Raw genomic sequence first — 8586 nt, forward strand, 5'->3', positions numbered from 1 at the left:
TGAAAAGCTCGAGTCTAAGTTGCTGGTGGGTTAAGATGGTGATATTTTGGTGTAAACATATGGGTGTTCAGGCAACAGCTCCTTTGGATGACCTGGTAATCATGCTACCAGCAAAGCTCGAAAACTTGACATGAGGTGAGGCAAACGGGCAATGCCGTCCGGGTCGGCATGATGGGCGCAAATGACAATACGAAAGGCCATGGATGAGATGGAAAGTGCGAAACAGCTGACGACGTGGCATGACCATGTAGGGAGGACGACGAGAAGCCAGCTTCGAGTGAGCTTCGGAATTAGTGTAGGATAGATGGTGGACAGGATCGGGGGGGATGAAGGCGTAATGTTGTTGGAGCATGGTCGTTGGTGTAGCGGAACGTCGAGGATGAGGGTATGGGAGATTTGGTGTTCTATGTGGCGCCGATGTAGGAGATGGTCGACGAAAAAGTGGGTTCATCGCTGACGAAGATCTTCATTGGCGGGAGCTGCAGGCAGGTGAATGAGTATTACATTACAGAGCGGGAGGGGATTGAGAAAACGCACCGCACAACGGGCTAGACACTGACAAGAGCGGGTGGTCATCGTTGACTGCTTTTCCTTCTCACCGGGAAATTTCCTCCACGTTGATTCGGACAGCCACGGTCGCCAGCCGGCCCTTTTCGCCCCAGCTCGACTCGATTACTTTCAACTTGTAGGCTCGTCTAGTCAAAGTCGAAGTTAACATGCAGTCATGATGTCGGCTGTTAATGCTCACCCGAAAGCCGGACTCAGATGACGAATTTGAGGTGTTTCGTGGCGAGCGGCTCAACCCAAGCCGCAGCCTGTTAACCCAACGTTAGCCAGACAAGCATTCTTCGTCATGAGACACTGCTCTCAGTTGAATTTCGGGTGTCGGTCACCGTATTGCATTCGGAGGAGAGAAAGGGATGGAGGTCGAAGACAAGCAAAACATGTTACGTCATTACGATCAAAACTTTCTTCGTCTTAACCACTTCCAGTCTTCATGCTACCATGTCTCCCTCGCGAGCCCATCGAGCTGATCGTAGCCTACGTCGATGAAAGAGCATCGCTCAAGTCATGTGCTCTTACTGCCGATGTTTTCCGCTACCCCGCTCAGCGCCAACTCCAGGCGAAATTCTTCGTGGACAACCACTGGCAGCGCGGCGTCGATGGGCGCTGCTCCCCCCGCCGTGGCTGCCGCGCATTTCGACATATTTCCGCACCTAGCGTCATATGTCATTGCCGTCACCCTGTCTGTCTCCTTCTTTGTCCCCATTTACGAGGCTGGTCGTAGCATTATCGCTACTGGTACTGGCATTCGCTGCCAGACCACCGCCAGATTTGTCCTGTGTTGCAACTCCGTTGTCGTCACTGACATCTTTCGACTCCAAGCCTCTTGCTGAATCGTATCCCAGAATTCTATCCTAAGCTACCATGTTGTTCGTTATCACACATGTGTTGGATCCTAATAATCTTACCATACACTATTTCGACTATTCCGCTCCTCCTAATATGCGAATACCTCCACCTCATCTTCCCTCCACTCTGCACCAGCATGATAGTCGACAAATTTGAGACCCCTGGCGGTCGCCTTGGGTAAAACAGCACGCATAGCGTCACAATACGCCGCAAAGATCCGCGAGTGGACTGGCGAATCCGCAGGCAGCGTTGTTTTACCGTCGCCATGTCGCAAATCCTCAGGCTCCGGGTAGATCCACATACGATAGTTGTAGTAGTAGAAACGAGGAACACAGAGAGTCGAGGCGCCCGAGGGGTTTGCAGCGAGGTAATCTGCAACAAGGGCATCCAACGCAGCACCTCGGAAAGCCCCGTGCTCAGGCTGGCAAAATTCCATACCGTGCCATTCGGAGGAGTCCAAGCCATAAGTTGAGTACATGTCGGGCCGAAGACATAACCGAGCAAGCGAAGGGAATGCACCATCGACCGACAAAGTCGAGAGCAGCGCCAGCAGTCGTGGGGGTGGTGTCAGCGACATTGTAGGTATCTGTGGTTCTTGATCATCGTTGCTCAACAGGTTGTCGAAGTCGATTTGAAAGTACCGCAGGTGTGAGAGATGCGGAAGGTGAAAGAATGGGATTTCATTGTCGTATCTCTGCTCTTTGGAGTTTGTCAGCCAATGGCTCGGGACAGGTACTCGATGCCTACCAGGAAGCCCTATAGATAGATGTACCAATGTTGCGCTTGCAGCAGAGCAAAGGTCGTGTAACTGGGATGATATGACTCGGAGCAGGTGGCTTTGCCAGCTGGGACTACCACCACTCGTCAGGACGAGGGTGCGGAGGGATTTGACGTAGGGAATAATAAATTGGTGTGCTGCGGGATGGCTGATTTCGAATATCGCAGCTTTGAGTCGGGAAAGTCTGGAGGCCAATGGCGTACCGTTTAATCTTTGTACTACCTGGTATCCCAAGCCCCTCTCATCACGATCTTGCAGCGCAAGTCGGACGCCATGCATAGAAACCGTCGGGCAGGCCGTGACGATGCGCTCTAAGAAGGAAGCCGAAATTCCTGAGAAGTTGCCGACTTCAAGCCTGCACAAAGTTCTAGTGGCTGCTTGATTATGGATAAAGCGCTCAATTGATGTGGTGAATACTATCAACGAGCTGCGCTGCGAGTTCCACGCAAAATGATAGCCAGCTGAAATCTTCAGGATGGCCACATTTGAGAGTCGCTGGAACAGCAATGCCAGTCGGCGGGATATGGGCTCCCACTGCTTGCTGTCTGTGCCAGTTGTCGTGATCAAAGCGAGGGAGATGACATAGCGGGAAATATGGGGGAATTCAATGAGATGGGTGGCAACGTCGTCTTCACATGAGCCATTTGCAGGCGCCTGTGCGTACTTGATTGTAACGTGGCGCCACAGTTTACGCTGGGCGGGATGGCGAAACACATCCGCAACGAGACAGCAACTCTTGAGTGTGCTCGTGTTGTCTACGTGAGCGATGATAGCGTCTATCAGCTCTGGGGCGAGCGAAGGCACCATGGGATTGAATGGCAAGAAGATGGGTGTTGTAATTGTGGAGGTTTGGAATGTAGAAGAGTATACTCAGTCGCTATAAAGGAAGAACGACTCTATTATACCTGTAGAAGAGTATACTGTACATTGGTCAATATATATATATTGTAAGGATGAGAGTGCACCGTACCTCAGTCGCTATAAAGGAAGAACGACTGAGGTACGAAGCTTTTGATCCAGCCTATATGTACTGAAGCACGCCACCACATGGTCGGACGGCGATCTCCCGTTAGCTTTTGATCCAGCCTATATGTACTGAAGCACGCCACCACATGGTCGGACGGCGATCTCCCGTTCTCTTCAACACTCCCCCTGGCGTGCGCGACGCTTCCAGTCAAGATTGAGCATCGAACAGAAACGCCAGTGTGTCTGCTTGTCGAGAGCCTTCGTCATCAAGTCGGCGACATTGTCTCTTGATCGGACTGGGCTGACCACGATCCTACGCTCTTCAACCATCTCGCGAATGAACAAGTGGCGCATGTCAATGTGCTTGGAAAGATTGTGCCCTTTGGTAGTCTTGGTCAGTGCAATGGCGCCGAGGTTGTCGACCTTGATGCTAATTGGTCCAGGCTGCTCCAGGAACACTTCCTTCAAGAAGTTGTCCATCCACGCGGCCTGTTGTGCCCCCACGTCCAGTGGCGATTAGTTCAGCTTCTGTTGACGACAAGGCAACCAGTGGTTGACGTTTCGAAGCCCACGAGACTGGTGCTCCAGCCATCATGAACACATAACCACCCGTCGACCTCCGTGTATCCACGCAGCCTGCCCAGTCAGAGTCAACATACCCTAGTGGCCGCAGCCCCATGCCCGGCATATCCTGCTCATCCTTGGAGGGCCGTTTCAGCAAGATTCCGTAGTCGAGGGTCCCCTTGATGTACCGACATAGGCCGACAAGCATCTCCCAGTGCTCTGGGCCGGGGTTTTCCTGGGCTCGCGCAAGAGCGCCGCACGCAAACGACAAGTCGGGCCGAGTCCCCGAAGCCGCCCATAGGATGGCGCCTAAGAGGCGCCGATATGGCTTATCCTTCATCGTTTCAATCTCGTCATCGCTCATTGGTTCTGTGCGGACACGGATCTGGGTGCCCGGGCGCAGGGGCGTGCCAACGGGGTGGATTTCCCAGAGGTTGAATAGGCGGAGGACTTTCTCCAGGTACGCTTCTTGCGTTATCCAGAGGCTGCCGTTGGCTTGTTTCTGGACGGTAATTCCCAGCAAGACTTCGCGTTCGTCAACGGCATCTAACTCCCACTTAGATCGAAATTCCTCACGCACTCCCTCCACAACCTCATCGCTCGATGCAGCCGCAAACACGTCGTCGGTATGGGTAGTTGTGATGACCAGCTCCTCGCCACGTTTTCGAGTTCGGATGCATGGGTCAGCTTTTGATTCGTGGAAGCCCAACTCGTCGTACGTCTTCTTGAGTGTTTTGTACCAGATGTGACCTGCATCTGGTGATCCGTATAGGGCCTTTTGAAGACGACATGCCAGACCCGGCTCCCCCGGCTTCTCGAATCCGGGTGGCTGACGCATCCACACCGGACGCTCCTGCACACCATTAAGGTATGCACCCTTAAAGTCCCACTGACGTGTTGACATACCCAGCACTGCAGCAATGGCCATCACCATCCGTACAGACTCCATCCGCGCCACCATTGCAAATGTTTCACCATAATCCACACCCGCCACCATTCGGTCCCCGCGCAGCACCCATCTCGCCTTGGGCCCAATGACGGCGCCCGTTCCCATCGACTTTCAGGTCAAACGCCCACATGCCGTCGATAATTTGGGCTCCGGGAGGTGGCTTCTCGAGGCGCCATACTATGGCGCTCGAAACGGGGAAAAAATACCCCGAGAAGAAAGACTGGTCTCCGAGGAGAAACTCTGCACCCCTTTGACATTTGCGAGAAATGTGGGCTATTTTTGCCCCGGAGTCTTGCTATGTCATTCACCGACAACTTGTCACTCCCGAGAACTTGTCAATCCCGACAACTCATCGCTCCCGACAACTCAGCACTATTAATGGCATTGTGTCATTCTCTGCAAACTAGGAGTACAGTACATCATAAGATAAGTTTGTACAAGAAATATAAGTTTTATTAAGGAAGTATACTTATACATCGATCAAAGACACATTCATGAATAGCAAGTATAGTCTGCTACTATTCTGATGGATCTGACAATAAATGAATAGCATACTTAGCATTTCTTGGTGGATTTGGCTCTAATGACCCAGAACAATACATCATTATCCCTGCTACCAGCATACAATGTTTCCAGCTTAAAAAACCTTTTGCATTCTTAGATTTTCTGGCATTTATTGGTGATTTGCCTTTTTTGGAAGAGTGCATTTGGCAGTTGAAGGGAAGAAGAAGCAGAACTTGAAGAAGAAAAAAGTTGCTAGGTCCAATACTATAGAGGGGAAATCTACCAGATGAATGGGAGGGTGTTCATGAAGGATACAGGGAGTTACAGGTGCTTAAAGTGGGTGACTACACAAAAAGAAATATTAGTATAAATTGTTTTAAGTTGTAAACATTTTATACTGGTAGCATGGAAAATTATGTATTAATTGCAATGGAAATACCAGTCCATAAATGTCTTATACTAATTTATGATTACTAAAGGTAATGTGGATAATTATGCATTACCATTGATTTGTTGCCAAATCTAAGTGCTACTACTGTAGTAATTAGACCATAGGTTCATCAATTTTAAGTTCTTCCATGCCTGAGAGAGCTGAGAAATTTTCTTATCATTGTAGCTGAATTTTAACACTATGTTTTCTTGGCCCAATTACACATTATGTGAACTTGTGGTCTAATTACTACAGTACTACAGTGAAGACTAGCTCTATAATTAGTGGGATTTTTTTTCATTGAAAATTCACTTTGTTCCAGTAATATTCAAAGCTGGGGCATAGCCCCAGCCCTAGGGCCCCTGTCTAGTTGTGATATAAATATCAGTCTGTCAATAGATTGTACAGATAAATTTTATACTAATTTATTACTAAAGGTAATGTGGATAATTATGCATTATGCTAGTTATTTGTTGCCCAATCTGAGTGCTACTAGTACACTGCACATGAAGACTAGCCTGAGGTAGATTCCTCCCTGATTGTTTTAATAATATATTGCAATTAATATTGGGCATCACATCTTCAACATTGCTGAGTTGTCGGAAGACAAGTTGTCTGGAGTCACTCCCATGTCTCGGAATGCCAAGTTGTCGGAAGGTTCAAGTTCTCGGGACTCAGTCTTCCAAGACATTGTCATATAAAATGACAAAAGTTCTCGGATTGTGACAGGTAAGTCCGCGGATACAGGTTTCTCTCCTGGGGGTATTTTTTCCCCGTTTCGAGCGCCATACCATACCTGTTTGCGCTCCATCGTGCCCATCTCCTTGATCATCGCTGGCATCCAGAATTCTGCATCTTGCATAGCCTCGCGATAGTTCCCCGGAATGGGGCGGTTAAGCCCCTTTTGCGGCACTGGCCAATATAGCCACAGGTAGGCAGGCAGCCAGACATGCGACCAACGAGTGAGGGTCCCGGATGTCGACACTATTTACGGTGGGCCGTTTGCGGTCGTGTGTCCAGTCCTCACCGGCAAGTCGCGCTGCTAACTCGCGGTCGGCTGCTTCTGCGCTCTCAACCTGCTTCTGTGTTGCATGATGAGTGCGGCTAGATCGCCATGGTGCAGGTGGAGGAGGCCGGGCAGGGATTCGGATTACAAGTCGTTCCTGATCTGCTGGTGGTTCAGGAGGAGGCCGAGCAGGGATTTTAATTGTCAGTCGGTGTTGGACTACCGGCTCGACTGGAGATGATGGAGGCTCGGGAATGTCAGGGGTATTGGCGGTGTCAGCGGTATCAGAACCGTCCGTTGCTTCAGAGAATACATTCTTGTCGCTCTCTGATATGGGTCCCATAGTGTTCTCGTCATCCGCCGTAGGGCGGGGCACCAGCGGTACTTCGTCGAATTCCACATCACGAACTTCAAATACCCGTCGGCGTTAGGCAATGGCACGGGTAGGCCATACCCGCGCGGGTACGCGGGTTTTACCCGCGCGGGTACGGGTGCGGGTCAGCGCTGGCCATACCCGTGGCTTGATGACTCAGCTGGGTTTGTTCCATTGTGGTGTTTAAGATGCTCTGTGTTCGATTCTGCTCTTGCGCAGCATTTTTATCCCACCTTCCGGACAAATAACTAAGCTGTCTCTGACATGGCTTCCTCCGTGCCTGCCCAACCCATGGGTAAACCCATACCCGTACCCGCGGGTATGAGTACTGTGGCTGTGCGGGTACGGGTGCGGGTAGGCCCTCGGATACCCGTGGGTATACCCGTGCCATTCCCTAGTCGGCGTTCAGGGTCATAGACCCGATACCCTCGTCGCCCCATATAGCCCACCATCCGACCAATCCATGCCTGGTCTCCTAGTTTCCCCGCTCGATGGTCCAGGTCCGTGACATAGCATTTCGATCCCCATACTCGCAGGTGTGAGACGTTGGGTTTGGACTCTTTGTTGAACCAGATTTGGAACGGGATTTGCCCTGGGTGACAGGATGTCGGAATGAACATACGCACATATGCATGGGCAGCTGCAGCCTCTGCCCACCATGCCTGTGCCATGTTGGCGTCGATTAATTGAGTTCGCGCTCCCTCAATGATTGTCCGGTTTGACCGCTCAACATGACCGTTGGCCGCAGAGGATGCCTTCGGTGTCTTCTCGATGCGAATCCCATGTTTTTGGCAATAAGTGCGGAAGTTGTGGTTGATGAATTCGCTCCCGGGGTCGCAACGAATGACTTTGAGTTTGCGGCCTGTCTGACGCTCCGCCTCCACATGCCATGCACGAAACACTCCCAGCACTGTCTCACTGGACTTGTTACTCAGGAACTCGGGGAATTTACACCCAGAGCCACCGTCTGCCATGACCATCATATATAGCGCACCACCCCAACTCCGCGTTCGCGCTGGTCCGAACAAATCAATATGGACACGGTCAAGGGGTAGCCGTTCATGCTCAACCTCATCGTCGAATGGCCGACGGGTTGCTTTCCCAATTTTGCATGGCTCGCATATTGAGTGGTTGCTAGTCCCGCGCTGTTCCAATCCGTCGACAAGGCCTGATCGCGCAAGTGCTTGAACAGCCCGTTGGTCAGCATGCCCAAATCGTCGGTGCCATGTGTAGTCATCGGTTGGTTTATTTAAGGATGAGCGTGTTGTCGTAGCATGGATGGTGGTTGATGGGTTTCGGGGTATGACATCGACTTCATATAGTTGTCGATCTGCCGATTTTTGGGCTAGGCGGCCACTCAGTACTGTCTTGCCTGACTTCCGATCCACGACGTCAATGGAGCCACTCCCCCATTTCCCAATAAAACCCTGCTTGTCCAACTGGGGTAGCGAGATGAGGTTCATACTGAAGGACGGTGTGTGTTTGGCATGCAGCAGAACATTATGAATGCCGCCCCCTTGTACCCGGACAGGTAATCGTACGGTACCAATCCCAGCAATGATGAAATCATTGTCCGCCGTTGACCCTTTCTCAGACAGTTCCG

The sequence above is a fragment of the Mycena indigotica genome (assembly GCF_014461135.1).
Source record: "Mycena indigotica strain 171206Taipei chromosome Unknown Mind.scaff0008, whole genome shotgun sequence".
NCBI lineage: Eukaryota > Fungi > Basidiomycota > Agaricomycetes > Agaricales > Mycenaceae > Mycena > Mycena indigotica.